Genomic DNA, 16,808 nt, shown 5'->3' with positions numbered 1-16,808 from the left:
ATTGTTTCAAATTTAATTTAATTTGATTCAATTTTTCTTTCTTAATTTTCGAATTCTAATTTTAATTTTAAATTAAAAACAAAAATATTTTTTATTTTAATTTTTTTTCTCGAAATTCTCTCCCTCTCACCTCCTTCTATTTATTTATTCATCTACTAACACCCCTCTTTCATCTAAGAATTCAAACCTACTCCTCACCCTTGTGTTTGGATTCTCCTTCTTCTATTCATATCTTCTTCTCCTCACATAAAGGAATCTCTATAATGTAACATAGAGGATTCCATATTTTCTGTTCTCTTCTTTTTCATATGAGCAGGAACAAGGACAAGAACATTCTTGTTAAAGCTGATCCTGAACCTGAAAGAACTCTGAAGAGGAAGCTAAGGGAAGCTAAATCACAACTCTCTGGAGAAAATCTGACAGAAATTTTCGAAAAAGAAGGAGGAATGGCCGAAAATAATAACAATGCAAGGAAGATGCTTGGTGACTTTACTGCACCTAATTCCAATTTACTTAGAAGAAGCATCTCAATCCCTGCTATTGGAGCAAAGAATTTTGAGCTGAAACCTCAATTAGTTTCTCTGATGCAACAGAATTGCAAGTTTTATGGACTTCCATCCGAAGATCTCTTTCAATTCTTAACTGAATTCTTGCAGATCTGTGATACTGTTAAGACCAATGGGGTTGATCCCGAGGTCTACAGGCTTATGCTTTTTCCATTTGCTATAAGAGACAGAGCTAGAATATGGTTAGACTCTAAACCTAAAGATAGCCTGAACTCTTGGGATAAGCTGGTCACGGCTTTCTTAGCCAAGTTCTTTCCTCCTCAAAAGCTTAGCAAGCTTAGAGTGGATGTTCAAACCTTCAGACAAAAGGAAGGTGAATCCTCTATGAAGCTTGGGAGAGATACAAGGAACTGACCAAAAAGTGTCCTTCTGACATGCTTTCAGAATGGACCATCCTGGAAATATTCTATGATGGTCTGTCTGAATTATCAAAGATGTCACTGGACCATTCTGCAGGTGGATCCATTCACCTAAAGAAAACATTTGCAGAAGCTCAAGAACTCATTGACATGGTTGCAAATAACCAGTTCATGTACACTTCTGAAAGGAATCCTGTGAGTAATGGGATGCCTCAGAGGAAGGGAGTTCTTGAAATTGATACTCTGAATGTCATATTTGCTCAGAATAAAATATTGACTCAGCAAGTCAATATGATCTCTCAGAGTCTGAATGGATTGAAGAAATCATCCAACAGTACTAAAGAGGCATCTTCTGAAGAAGAAGCTTATGATCCTGAGAACCCTGCAATAGCAGAGGTGAATTACATGGGTGAACCCTATGAAAACACCTATAATCCCTCATGGAGAAATCATCCAAATTTCTCATGGAAGGATCAACAAAAGCCTCAACAAGACTCTAATAATGGTGGAAGAAACAGGTTTAGCAGTAGCAAACCTTTTCCATCATCCACTCAGCAACAGACAGAGAATTCTTAGCAGAATCCATCTAGCTTAGCAAATATAGTTTCTGATCTATCTAAGGCCACTGTGAGTTTCATGAATGAAACAAGGTCCTCCATTAGGAATTTGGAGGCACAAATGGGCCAGCTGAGTAAAAGAGTCACTGAAATCCCTCCAAGTACTCTTCCAAGCAATATAGAAGAAAATCCAAAAAGAGAGTGCAAGGCCATAGCCTTACATGATGTGGCCGAACCCAAAGAGGAGGAGGAGAACGTGAATCCTAGTGAGGAAGACCTCCTGGGATGTTCAATGACCAATAAGGAGTATCCCTTTGAGGAACCAAAGGAATCTGAGGCTCATCTAGAGACCATAAAGATTCCATTGAACCTCTTTCTGCCCTTCATGAGCTCTGATGAGTATTCTTCCTCTGAAGAGGATGAAGACATTACTGAAGAGCAAGATGCTAAATACCTTGGTGCAATCATGAAGCTGAATGCCAAATTATTTGGTAATGAGACTTGGGAAGATGAACCTCCCTTGCTCACCAATGAACTGAATGCATTGGACAGGCAGAAATTACCTCAAAAGAAATAGGATCCTGGTAAATTTTCAATACCCTGTACCATAGGCACCATGACCTTTGAGAAAGCTCTGTGTGACCTGGGTCAGGAATAAACTTAATGCCACTCTCTGTAATGGAGAAACTAAGAATTTTTGAGGTGCAAGCTGCTAGAATCTCATTAGAGATAGCAGACAACTCAAGAAAACAGGCTTATGGACAAGTAGAGGACGTGTTAGTGAAGGTTGAAGACCTTTACATCCCTGCTGATTTCATAATCCTAGACACCGGGAAGGATGAGGATGAATCCATCATCCTTGGAAGACCCTTCCTAGCCACCGCAAGAGCTGTGATTGATGTGGACAGAGGAGAGTTGGTCCTCCAACTGAATGAGGACAACCTTGTGTTTGAAACTCAAGGATCTCCTTCTGTAACCATGGAGAGGAAGCATGAAAAGCTTCTCTCACTGCAGAGTCAACCAAAGCCCCCACAGTCAAACTCTAAGTTTGGTGTTGGGAGGCCACAACCAAACTCTAAGTTTGGTGTTGGGAGGTTCCAACCTTGCTCTGATTATTTGTGAGGCTCCATGAGAGCTCACTGTCAATCTATTGACATTAAAGAAGCGCTTGTTGGGAGGCAACTCAATCTTATTTAATCATATCTATTTTATTTTCTTTTTGTTATTTTGTGTTTTATTAGGTTGATGATCATGTGAAGTCACAAAAACTACTGAAAAATCAAAAACAGAATGAAAAACAGCATTGAAAACAGCATACCCTGGAGGAGAGCAATCTGGCGTTTAAACGCCAGAAACAAGCATCTGTCTGGTGTTTAACGCCAGAAACAGGCACCAAGCTGGCGTTTAACGCCAGAAACAAGCATCTGCCTGGCGTTAAACGCCAGAAATAAGCTACATTTGGGCGTTTAACGCCAGAAACAGGCAGCAGTCTGGCGTTAAATGTCAGGATTGCACAGCAAGGGCGTTTTACACGTCTAAAGGGTACAGGGATGAAAAATCCTTGACATCTCAGGATCTGTGGATCCCACAAGATCCCTACCACTTCTTCTCTCATCTTCACACCTTTTCATAACACTCTTCCTCAATTAACCTCCACCAATCACCTCCATTACTCCTCCAAAACCATCATACAACCCACCTACACCCACCCACTTGAATTCAAACCATCACTCCTTCCTTTTCACACATCATAACCACCTAAACCCCCTTGACCGAACCATTCACACACCTCCATCTCCTCCATTTTCTTCTTCTTCTACTCACTTCTTTCTTCTTTTGCTCAGGGACGAGCAAACCTTCTAAGTTTGGTGTGGTAAAAGCATTGCTTTTTGTTTTTCCATAACCATCTAGGGCACCTAAGGCCAGAGACATTCTCACTGAAGAGGACAAGCCCATCACTAAGAAAAGGATGGAGGAAACAAGAGATCATAGACCTCAACAAGAGCATGAGGAAATCCCCCACCATGAAATCCCTAAGATGCGTCAAGGGATGTACTTTTCTCCACAAAACTATTGGGAGCAAATCAACACCTCCCTAGGAGAATTAAGTTCCAACATGGGATAACTAAGGGTGGAACGCCAAGAGCACTCGATCATCCTCCATGAAATTAGATAAGATCAAACAGCTATGAGGGAGGAGCAACAAAGGCAAGGAAGAGACATAGAGGAGCTCAAAAGCACCATTGGTTCTTCAAGAAGAGGAAGACATCACCCTCACTAAGGTGGACTCATTTCTTAATCTCCTTGTTTATTTATTTTCTTTTTTTTTATTTCTGAGCTTTATGTTTATTTATATTTGTGTCTTATTACATGATCATTAGTGTCTAAGTGTCTATGCCTTAAAGTCATGAATATGAATCCATCACCTCTCTTGAATGAAAAATGTTTTAATTACAAAAGAACAAGAAGTACAGGGTTTCAAATTCATCCTTGAAACTAGTTTAATTATTTTGACGTGGTGACAATACTTTTTGTTTTCTGAATGAATGCTTGAACAGTGCATATGTCTTTTGAAGTTGATGTTTATAAATGTTAAATATGTTGGCTCTTGAAGAATAAGGAAAAAAGAGACATGTTATTTGATAATCTGAAAAATCAGAAAAATGATTCTTGAAGCAAGAAAAAGTAGTGAATACAGAAACTTGCGAAAAAAAAAGAGAAAAAGAAAAATAGCAAAAAAAAAAGAAAAAAAGAAAAAACAAGCAGAAAAATCCAAAAGCTATTTAAACCAAAAGGCAAGAGCAAAAAGCCAATAGCCCTTAAAACCAAAAGCCAAGGGTAAATAAAAAGGATCCAAGGCTTTGAGCATCAGTGGATAGGAGGGCCTAAAGGAATAAAATCCTGGCCTAAGCGGCTAAACCAAGCTGTCCCTAACCATGTGCTTGTGGCGTGAAGGTGTCAAGTGAAAACTTGAGACTGAGCGGTTAAAGTCAAGGTCCAAAGCAAAAAGAAGAGTGTGCTTAAGAACCCTGGACACCTCTAATTGGGGACTTTAGCAAAGCTGAGTCACAATCTGAAAAGGTTCACCCAGTTATGTGTCTGTGGCATTTATGTATCCGGTGGTAATACTGGAAAACAAAGTGCTTAGGGCCACGGCCAAGACTCATAAAGTAGTTGTGTTCAAGAGTCAACATACTGAACTAGGAGAATCAATAACACTATCTGAATTTTGAGTTCCTATAGATGCCAATCATTCTGAACCTCAATGGATAAAGTGAGATGCCAAAACTATTCAAGAGGCAAAAAGCTACAAGTATCGCTCATCTGATTGGAGCTAAGTTTCATTGATATTTTGGAATTTATAGTATATTCTCTTCTTTTTATCCTATTTTATTTTCAATTGCTTGGGGGCAAGCAACAATTTAAGTTTGGTGTTGTGATGAGCGGATAAATTATACGCTTTTTGGCATTGTTTTTACATAATTTTTAGTATGATTTAGCTAGTTTTTAGTATATTTTTATTAGTTTTTAAATAAAATTCAAATTTCTGGATTTTACTATGAGTTTGTGTGTTTTTCTGTGATTTCATGTAATTTCTGGCTGAAATTGAGGGACTTGAGCAAAAATCATATTCAGAGGTTGAAGAAGGACTGCAGATGCTGTTGGATTCTAACCTCCCTCCACTCAAAGTGGCTTTTCTGGAGCTACAGAACTCCCAATGGCGCGCTCTTAATTGCGTTGGAAAGTAGACATCCAGGGCTTTTCAGCAATATATAATAGTTCATACTTTGATTAAGGATAGACGATGTAACCTGGCATTGAACGCCAGTTCCATGCTGCATTCTGGAGTTAAACGCCAGAAACAGGTTGCAAAGTGGAGTTAAACGCTAGAAACAGGTTACAAACTGGCGTTCAACTCCAAGAGAAGCCTCTACATGTGTAAAGCTCAATGCTCAGTCCAAGCACATACCAAGTGGGCCCCGGAAGTAGATTTCTGTATCATTTACTTATCTCTGTAAACCCTAGTAACTAGTTTAGTATAAATAGGACTTTTTACTATTGTATTTACATCTTTAGTTTCATCTTTAGATCACGTTTGGGGGATGGCCTCTCGGCCATGCATAGACCTTCATCACTTATGTATTTTCAACGGTAGAGTTTCTACACACCATAGATTAAGGTGTGGAGCTCTGCTGTTCCTTATGAATTAATGCAAAGTACTATTATTTTTCTATTCAATTCAAGCTTATTCCTATTCTAAGATATCCATTCGCACCCAAGAACATGATGAATGTGATGATTATGTGACGCTCATCATCATTCTCACTTATGAACGCGTGCCTGACAAACACTTCCGTTCTACATGCAAACAAGCTAGAATGAATATCTCTTAGATATCTGATGAGCGGATAATTTATACGCTTTTTGACATTGTTTTTAGTATGTTTTTAGTAGGATCTAGTTACTTTTAGGGATGTTTTTAATAAATTTTGTGTTAAATTCACATTTCTGGACTTTACTATGAGTTTGTGTGTTTTTCTGTGATTTCAGGTATTTTCTGGCTGAAATTGAGGGACTTGAGCAAAAATCAGATTCAGAGGTTGAAAAAGGACTGCTGATGATGTTGGATTCTGACCTCCCTGCACTCAAAGTGGATTTTCTGGAGCAATAGAACTCGAAATGGCGCGCTTCTAATTGCATTGGAAAGTAGACATCCAGGGCTTTCCAGCAATATATAATAGTCCATACTTTGGCCAAGAATTGACGATGTAAACTGGCGTTCAACGCCAGTCTTCTGCCCAAATCTGGCGTCCAGCGCCAGAAAAGGATTCAAAACCAGAGTTGAACGCCCAAACTGGCACAGAAACTGGCGTTCAACTCCACAAATGGCCTCTGCACGTGTAACACTCAAGCCCAAGCCCAAGCACACACCAAGTGGGCCCCGGAAGTGGATTTATGCATCAATTACTTACTCATGTAAACCCTAGTGACTAGTTTATTATAAATAGGACCTCTTACTAATCTTTTGATCATCCTGGATTGTATTTTGATCCTGTGATCACGTTTTGGGGGCTGGCCATCTCGGCCATGCCTGGACCTTCACTTATGTATTTTTAACGGTAGAGTTTCTACACTCCATAGATTAAGGTGTGGAGCTCTACTGTTCCTCAAAGATTAATGCAAAGTACTACTATTTTCTATTCAATTCTTCTTATTTCGCTTCTAAGATATCCATTCGCACCCAAGAACGTGATGAAGGTGATGATTATGTGTGACGCTCATCATCCTTCTCCCTTATGAACGCGTGCCTGACAAACACTTCTGTTCTACATGAAATAAGCTAGAATGAATATCTCTTAGATCTCCTAACCGGAATCTTCGTGGCGTAAGCTAGAATGATGGCGGCATTCAAGAGAATCCGGAAAGTCTAAACCTTGTCTGTGGTATTCCGAGTAGGATTCAATGATTGAATGACTGTGACGAGCTTCAAACTCGCGAGTGCTGGGCGTTAGTGACAGACGCAAAAGGAGGGTGAATCCTATTCCAGCATGATCGAGAACCGACAGATGAATAGCCGTGCCGTGACAGGGTGTGTGAGCATATTATTCACTGAGAGGAGGGGATGTAGCCACTGACAACGGTGATGCCCTTGCATAAAGCCAGCCATGGAAAGGAGTAAGACTGACTGGATGAAGATAGTAGGAAAGCAGAGGTTCAGAGGAACGAAAAGCATCTCCATTCGCTTATCTGAAATTCCTACCAATGATTTACATAAGTATCCCTATCCCTATTTTATTATATAATATTCGAAAACACCATTATCACTTTATATCTGCCTGACTGAGATTTACAAGGTGACCATAGCTTGCTTCATACCAACAATCTCCGTGGGATTCGACCCTTACTCACGTAAGGTATTACTTGGACGACCCAGTGCACTTGCTGGTTAGTTGTATCGAAGTTGTGACAATTATGAATTAAGATCAAAGCACCAAGCTTTGGAGCCATTACCAGGGATTGTTCGAGCCTGGACATCACAATTTCGTGCACCAAGTTTTTGGCGCCGTTGCCGGGGATTGTTCGAGTTTGGACAACTGACGGTTCATCTTGTTGCTCAGATTAGGTAATTTTCTTTTTATTTTATTTTCAAAAATCTTTCAAAAATTCTTCCTTTGTTTTCGAAAAAAAAAAATAAAAATAAAAATGTTTTCAAAAATATATTTTCCTTTCAGAATTTTTAAGAATGAATTCTAGTGTTTCATGGAGCATGTTGAAGCCTGGCTGGCTGTAAAGCCATGTCTCAATTCTTATACTCAAGAGAAGAGCTTCTTTATCTTTCTTAGCCAATTGGCTGTTGAATGTAAGGAATGTCAGGCTTGTCATGTATGAATTACACTCATATTTTGATTAAAGCTTGGCTGGCTATTAAGCCATGCCTGACCCTTTGATTGGAGCTTTAAGACTAACATGGCAAGATTCCTGGAATTCATATTAAAAATTTTGGAATCCTTATTTTCTTTTTCAAAAGAATTTTTCGAAAAATATAAAATAAAAATCCAAAAAATTTAGAAAATCATAAAAATCAAAAATATTTTTGTGTTTGTTGTTTGAGTCTTGAGTCATATCATAAGTTTGGTGTCACTTGCATATACATCTTGCATTTTTCGAAAATTCTCATGCATTCATGGTGTTCTTCATGATCTTCAAGTTGTTCTTGGTAAGTCTTCTTGTTTGATCTTGATGATTTTTTGTTTTGTGTCTTTTCATGTTTATCATATGCATTCTTGAATTCTTAGTGTCTAAGCATTAAAGAATTCTAAGTTTGGTGTCTTGCATGTTTTCTTTGCATTAAAAATTTTTCAAAATTATGTCTATGATGTTCATCTTGACATTCAAAGTGTTCTTGGTGTTCATCTTGACATTCATAGCATTCTTGCATGCATCACATGTTTTGATCTAAAAATTTCATGCATTGCATATTTTTCATGTTTTCATAAAAATTTCAAAAATAAAAAAAAATATCTTTCCCTGTTTCTCTCATCAAATTCGAAAATTGAGTTGACTTTTTAAAAAATTTTTAAAAATCAAGTTGTTTCCAATGAGTCAAATCAAATTTTCAATTTGAAAATCTTATCTTTTTCAAAATCTTTTTCAAAAATCAAATATTTTTCAAAATTCTTAGTTATTTTCGAAAATTCCAAAAATATTTTTCAAAAATCTTTTTCTTATTTTTATACCAAATTTTCGAAAATAACTTAATCAATTAATGTTTTGATTCAAAAATTTGAAGTTTGTTACTTGCTTGTTAAGAAAGATTCAAACTTTGAATTCTAGAATCATATCTTGTGATTTCTTATGAATCAAGTCATTAATTGTGATTTTAAAAATCAAATCTTTTTCAAAAACTAATTCCTATCATATCTTTTCAAAAATATCTTCTTATCTTATCTTTTTCAAAAATATCTTTTCAAAATATCTTTTCTAACCTCCTAACTACTTGTCTTTTCAAAATTGGTTTTCAAAATTTGTTTCAACTAACTAACTAACTTTTTGTTTGTTTCTTAACTTTTTCAAAACCACCTAACTAATTCTAATTTTCGAAAATACCTCCCCCTTTTTCAAAAATTTCTTTTTAATTAACTAATTATTTTTATTTTTTTATTTCAAAAAAATTTTCGAAAAAAATACTGAATATTTTTCAAAAAAAAAAAAAAACTATTTTCAAAAATCACTAACTCCTTTTCAAAAATAATTTTCGAAAAATCCCTCCTTCTCTCTCATCCTATTCTATTTATTCATTCATTAACTAACATCTCTTCCTCACATCATCACCAAATTCGAACCCCCTCCTCTATCTGTGTTCGAATTTCTTCTTCTTCTTTTCTACTAACATAAGGGAACCTCTATACTGTGGTAAAGAGAATCTCTATTATTATTATTATTTTTCTGTGCCCTCTTCTTTGTCATATGAGCAGGAGCAAGGATAAGAACATTCTTGTGGAAGCAGATCCAGAACCTGAAAGGACTCTGAAGAGAAAATTAAGAGAAGCTAAAATACAACAATCCAGAGAAAACCTTTCAGAAATTTTTGAACAGAAAGAGGAGATGGCAGCCGAAAATAATAATAATATAAGGAAGATGCTTGGTGACTTTACTGCACCTAATTCCAATTTACATGGAAGAAGCATCTCCATTCCTGCCATTGGAGCAAACAATTTTGAGCTGAAACCTCAATTAGTTTCTCTGATGCAGCAGAACTGCAAGTTTCATGGACTTCCATCTGAAAATCCTTTTCAGTTCTTAACTGAATTCTTGCAGATATGTGATACTGTTAAGACTAATGGAATAGATCCTGAAGTCTATAGGCTCATGCTTTTCCCTTTTGCTGTAAGAGACAGAGCTAGATTATGGTTGAATTCTCAACCTAAAGACAGCCTGAACTCTTGGGATAAGCTGGTCACAGCTTTCTTAGCCAAGTACTTTCCTCCTCAAAAGCTGAGCAAGCTTAGAGCTGATGTTCAAACCTTCAGGCAGAAAGAAGGTGAATCCCTCTATGAAGCTTGGGAAAGATACAAACAGTTGACCAAAAAGTGTCATTCTGACATGCTTTCAGAATGGACCATCCTGGATATATTCTATGATGGTCTGTCTGAGTTATCTAAGATGTCATTGGATACCTCTGCAGGTGGATCCATTCACCTAAAGAAAACGCCTGCAGAAGCTCAAGAACTCATTGACATGGTTGCTAATAACCAGTTCATGTACACTTCTGAAAGGAATCCTGTAAGCAATGGGACGCCTATGAAGAAGGGAGTTCTTGAGGTTGATACTCTGAATGCCATATTGGCTCAGAACAAAATATTGACTCAGCAAGTCAATATGATTTCTCAGAGTCTGCATGGAATGCAAGCTGCATCCAACAGTACTCAAGAGGCATCTTCTGAAGAGGAAGCCTATGATCCTGAGAACCCTACAATAGCAGAGGTAAATTATTTAGGTGAACCTTATGGAAACACCTATAACTCAACATGGAGAAATCATCCAAATTTCTCATGGAAGGATCAAAAGCCCCAACAAGGCTTTAATAATGGTGGAAGAAACAGGTTTAGCAATAGCAAACCTTTTCCATCATCAACTCAACAACAGACAGAGAACTCTGAACAAAATGCTTCTAATTTAGCAAATCTAGTCTCTGATCTATCTAAGGCCACTGTAAGTTTCATGAATGAAACAAGGTCTTCCATTAGAAATCTGGAAGCACAAGTGGGCCAGCTGAGTAAAAGGATCACTGAAATCCCTCCTAGTACTCTCCCAAGCAATACAGAAGAGAATCCAAAAGGAGAGTGCAAGGCCATTGACATAAGCGCCATAGCCGAACCTGTGAGGAGAGGAGAGGACGTGAATCCCAAGGAGGAAGACCTCCTGGGACGTCCAGTGATCAATAAGGAGCTTCCCTCTGAGGAACCAAAGGATTCTGAGGCTCATCCAGAGACCATAGAGATCCCATTGAACCTCCTTATGCCCTTCATGAGCTCTGATGAATATTCCTCTTCTGATGAGAATGAGGATGTTACTGAAGAGCAAACTGCCAAGTTTCTTGGTGCAATCATGAAGCTGAGTGCCAAATTATTTGGCATTGATACTTGGGAAGTTGAACCTCCCTTGTTCATCAATGAACTAAGTGATCTGGATCAACTGACATTGCCTCAGAAGAGACAGGATCCTGGAAAGTTCATAATACCCTGTACCATAGGCACCATGATCTTTAAGGCTCTGTGTGACCTTGGTTCAGGAATAAACCTCATGCCCCTCTCTGTAATAGAGAAACTGAGAATCTATGGGGTGCAAGCTGCTAAAATCTCACTAGAGATGGCAGACAGCTCAAGAAAACAGGCTTATGGACAAGTAGAAGATGTATTAGTAAAGGTTGAGGGCCTTTACATACCTACTGATTTCATAGTCCTGGATACTGGAAAGGAAGAGGATGAATCCATCATCCTAGGAAGACCTTTCCTGGCCACAGCAAGAGCTGTGATTGATGTTGACAGAGGTGAAATATTCCTTCAATGGAATGAGGACTCCCTTGTGTTTAAAACTCAAGGATCTCCCTCTGCAACCATGGAGAGGAAGCAGAAAAAGCTTCTCTCCAAGCAGAGTCAACCAGAGCCCCCACAGTCAAACTCTAAGTTTGGTGTTGGGAGGCCACAACCAAACTCTAAGTTTGGTGTTGAACTCCCATATCCAAACTCTAAGTTTGGTGTTGGAGAGTCTCAACAAAGCTCTGCACATCTGTGAGGCTCCATGAGAGCCCACTGTCAAGCTATTGACATTAAAGAAGCGCTTGTTGGGAGGCAACCCAATGTTTATCTAATTCTTATTTTTATTGTTTTTCATGTTTTCTTAGGTTCATGATCATGTGGAGTCACAAAATAAAAATAAAAATTGAAAACGGAATCAAAAACAGCAGAAGAAAAATCACACCTTGGAGGAGCATCTGTCTGGCGTTCAAACGCCAGAACAGAGCATAGTTCTGGCGCTGAACGCCCAGAATGGGAGCATCCTGGCGCTGAACGCCCAGAACAAGCATGGTTCTGGCGTTCAACGCCAGAAATGGCAGCAAATGGGCGTTGAACGCCCAAAATGGGGACCAACCTGGCGCTGAACGCCCAGAGTTGTGTGCAAGGGCATTTTGCATGCCTAAATTGGTGCAGGGATGTAAATGCCTTGACACCTCAAGATCTGTGGACCTCACAGGATCACCTCAGGATCTGTGGACCCCACAGGATCCCCACCTACCTCCACTCACTCTCTTCTCTCTTCTCAATCATCCTCTATTCCCAATAAACACTCTTCCCTATTAACTCTTTACCACTCACATCCAAACACCCACTTTCCTTCAAAATTCAACATCTCTTACCCACCCAATCCCACCCATATGGCCGAATACACATCTCCCTCCATCTCCTCCATATCTTCTTCTTATTCTTCGATTCTTTCTTCTTTTGCTCGAGGGCGAGCAACATTCTAAGTTTGGTGTGGTAAAAAGCATAGCTTTTTTGTTTTTTCCATAACCATTGATGGCACCTAAGGCCAGAGAAGCCTCTAGAAAGAGGAAAGGGAAGACAAAAGCTTCCATCAAGGGTCTATAGCTCAGTGGTAGAACATTTGACTGCAAATCAAGAGATCCCTGAGATACCTCAGGGGATACATTTTCTTCCACACAATTATTGGAAGCAACTAAGGGAGGAACATCAAGAGCACTCCATCATCCTTCATGAAATCAGAAAAGATCTAAAAGCAATGAAGGAGGAGCAGCAAAGACAAGGAAGAGACATAGAAGAGCTCAAGGACATCACTAAGGTGGACTCATTCCTTGTTCTTACTTTCTCTGTTTTTCGTTTTCTATGTTATGTGCTTATCTGTGTTTGTGCCTTCATTACATGATCATTAGTAATAGTAACTATGTCTTAAAGTTATGAATGTCCTATGAATCCATCACCTCTCTTAAATGAAAAATGTTTTAATTCAAAAGAACAAGAAGTACATGAGTTTCGAATTTATCCTTGAACTTAGCTTAATTATATTGATGTGGTGACAATGCTTCTTGTTTTCTGAATGTATGCTTGAACAGTGCATATGTCTTTTGAAGTTGTTGTTTAAGAATGTTAAATATGTTGGCTCTTGAAAGAATGATGACTAGGAGACATGTTATTTGATAATCTGAAAAATCATAAAAATGATTCTTGAAACAAGAAAAAGCAGCAAAGAACAAAGCTTGCAGAAAAAAAAAATAGGCGAAAAAAAATATAGAAAGAAAAAGAAAAAGCAAGCAGAAAAAGCCAAAAGCTCTTAAAACCAAAAGGCAAGGGCAAATAAAAAAGGATCCCAAGGCTTTGAGCATCAGTGGATAGGAGGGCCTAAAGGAATAAAATCCTGGCCTAAGCGGCTAAACCAAGCTGTCCCTAACCATGTGCTTGTGGCGTGTAGGTGTCAAGTGAAAACTTGAGACTGAGCGGTTAAAGTCAAGGTCCAAAGCAAAAAAAAAAAAAAAAGAGTGTGCTTAAGAACCCTGGACACCTCTAATTGGGGACTTTAGCAAAGCTGAGTCACAATCTGAAAGGGTTCACCCAATTATGTGTCTGTGGCATTTATGTATCCGGTGGTAATACTGGAAAACAAAGTGCTTAGGGCCACGGCCAAGACTCATAAAGAAGCTGTGTTCAAGAATCATCATACTGAACTAAGAGAGTCAATAACACTATTCGAAATCTGAAGTTCCTATAGATGCCAATCATTCTGAACCTCAATAGATAAAGTGAGATGCCAAAACTATTCAAGAGGCAAAAAGCTATAAGTCCCGCTCATATGATTGAAGCTCTGTTTCATTGATAGTTTGGAATTTATAGTATATTCTATTCTTTTTATCCTATTTTGATTTTCAGTTGCTTGGGGACAAGCAACAATTTAAGTTTGGTGTTGTGATGAGCGGATAATTTATACGCTTTTTGACATTGTTTTTAGTATGTTTTTAGTAGGATCTAGTTACTTTTAGGGATGTTTTTAATAAATTTTGTGTTAAATTCACATTTCTGGACTTTACTATGAGTTTGTGTGTTTTTCTGTGATTTCAGGTATTTTCTGGCTGAAATTGAGGGACTTGAGCAGAAATCAGATTCAGAGGTTGAAAAAGGACTGCTGATGCTGTTGGATTCTGACCTCCCTGCACTCAAAGTGGATTTTCTGGAGCAACAGAACTCGAAATGGCGCGCTTCTAATTGCATCGGAAAGTAGACATCCAGGGCTTTCCAGCAATATATAATAGTTCATACTTTGGCCACGAATTGATGACGTAAACTGGCGTTCAACGCCAGCCTTCTGCCCAAATCTGGCGTCCAGCGCCAGAAAAGGATTCAAAACCAGAGTTGAACGCCCAAACTGGCACAGAAACTGGCGTTCAACTCCACAAATGGCCTCTGCACGTGTAACACTCAAGCCCAAGCCCAATCACACACCAAGTGGGCCCCGGAAGTGGATTTATGCATCAATTACTTACTCATGTAAACCCTAGTGACTAGTTTATTATAAATAGGACCTCTTACTAATCTTTTGATCATCCTGGATTGTATTTTGATCCTGTGATCACGTTTTGGGGGCTGGCCATCTCGGCCATGCCTGGACCTTCACTTATGTATTTTTAACGGTAGAGTTTCTACACTCCATAGATTAAGGTGTGGAGCTCTACTGTTCCTCAAAGATTAATGCAAAGTACTACTGTTTTCTATTCAATTCTTCTTATTTCGCTTCTAAGATATCCATTTGCACCCAAGAACGTGATGAAGGTGATGATTATGTGTGACGCTCATCATCCTTCTCCCTTATGAACGCGTGCCTGACAAACACTTCTGTTCTACATGAAATAAGCTAGAATGAATATCTCTTAGATCTCCTAACCGGAATCTTCGTGGCGTAAGCTAGAATGATGGCGGCATTCAAGAGAATCCGGAAAGTCTAAACCTTGTCTGTGGTATTCCGAGTAGGATTCAATGATTGAATGACTGTGACGAGCTTCAAACTCGCGAGTGCTGGGCGTTAGTGACAGACGCAAAAGGAGGGTGAATCCTATTCCAGCATGATCGAGAACCGACAGATGAATAGCCGTGCCGTGACAGGGTGTGTGAGCATATTATTCACTGAGAGGAGGGGATGTAGCCACTGACAACGGTGATGCCCTTGCATAAAGCCAGCCATGGAAAGGAGTAAGACTGACTGGATGAAGATAGTAGGAAAGCAGAGGTTCAGAGGAACGAAAAGCATCTCCATTCGCTTATCTGAAATTCCTACCAATGATTTACATAAGTATCCCTATCCCTATTTTATTATATAATATTCGAAAACACCATTATCACTTTATATCTGCCTGACTGAGATTTACAAGGTGACCATAGCTTGCTTCATACCAACAATCTCCGTGGGATTCGACCCTTACTCACGTAAGGTATTACTTGGACGACCCAGTGCACTTGCTGGTTAGTTGTATCGAAGTTGTGACAATTATGAATTAAGATCAAAGCACCAAGCTTTGGAGCCATTACCAGGGATTGTTCGAGCCTGGACATCACAATTTCGTGCACCAATATCTAATACAGAGGACCGAGTCCGAGATATTAGAATCTTCGTGGTATAAGTTAGAACCCATGGACGGCCATTCCTGAGATCCGGAAAGTCTAAACCTTGTCTGTGGTATTCCGAGTAGGATCTGGGAAGCAATGGCTGTGACGAGCTTCAAACTCGCGAGTGCTGGGCGTAGTGACAGATGCAAAAGGATAGTAAATCCTATTCCAGTATGATCGAGAACCGACAGATGATTAGCCATGCAGTGACAGCGCATTAGACCATTTTCACAGAGAGGATGGGATGTAGCCATTGACAACGGTGATGCCCTACATAAAGCTTGCCATGGAAAGGAGTAGGAATGATTGGATGAAGTCAGCAGGAAAGCAGAGGTTCAGGAGGAACGAAAGCATCTCTATACGCTTATCTGAAATTCTCACCAATAAATTACATAAGTATCTCTATCCCAGTTTATATTTTATTTATGTTTTTATTATCAATTCACCATAACCATTTGAATCCGCCTGACTGAGATTTACAAGGTGACCATAGCTTGCTTCAGGCCAACAATCTCCGTGGGATCGACCCTTACTCACGTAAGGTTTATTACTTGGACGACCCAGTGCACTTGCTGGTTAGTTGTGCGAAGTTGTGATAAAGAGTTGAGATTACAATTGTGCGTACCAAGTTGTTGGCACCATTGATGATCACAATTTTGTGCACCACACACGCGTCATGCACACGCACACATGACGTTCGGCACGTGACCCACTTAAAGTGAAATCGCTGGGGGTGATTTCTGAGCTGCACAGGCCCAATTCCAACTCGTTTCTAAGGGTATTTGATGCAGAATTCAAGCTTGAGCAAAGGAGGAGCACTTAGTTGTAGCTTGGAATCATGTAGTTTAGTTTCTAGAGAGAGAAGCTCCCTCTTCTCTCTAGAATTAGGGTTCTTAGGCTTATTTCCATCTTAGATCTAGGTTCAGTCTATTGTTCTCATCTTGTTTCCTCTACATTTTCATGCTCTAGTAGTTTGATTCTCTTAGTTTTCATGTTAATTTCCCCTTCATGCCTCTTTTATGTTAATGAACTCATGTTGGATTTGGATCTCTTTTAATGCAATTTAATGTTTGATGTTCTTTTATTGTGAATTGAGTTGTGGATTTTACTTTCCTTGCAATTGGTAGTTGTTAGATCTTATTATTATTGCACATT

General features: G+C 39.0%; 1 non-coding gene across 1 annotated transcript; it reads right to left on the bottom strand.

The window, feature by feature from the left end:
- Positions 1–839: 839 nt before the first annotated feature.
- On the bottom strand, positions 840–946 carry LOC112745653 (small nucleolar RNA R71). Its single transcript, XR_003173570.1, has one exon. It is a non-coding gene; the product is annotated as a small nucleolar RNA R71 (small nucleolar RNA).
- Between the last annotated feature and the right edge of the window lie 15,862 nt (positions 947–16,808).

This window comes from Arachis hypogaea, chromosome 14, assembly GCF_003086295.3.
Source record: "Arachis hypogaea cultivar Tifrunner chromosome 14, arahy.Tifrunner.gnm2.J5K5, whole genome shotgun sequence".
In the NCBI taxonomy this organism is placed as follows: Eukaryota; Viridiplantae; Streptophyta; class Magnoliopsida; order Fabales; family Fabaceae; genus Arachis; species Arachis hypogaea.
Note: the sequence above shows the minus strand (reverse complement) of the source record. Positions and strands in the feature narration are given on the sequence as shown.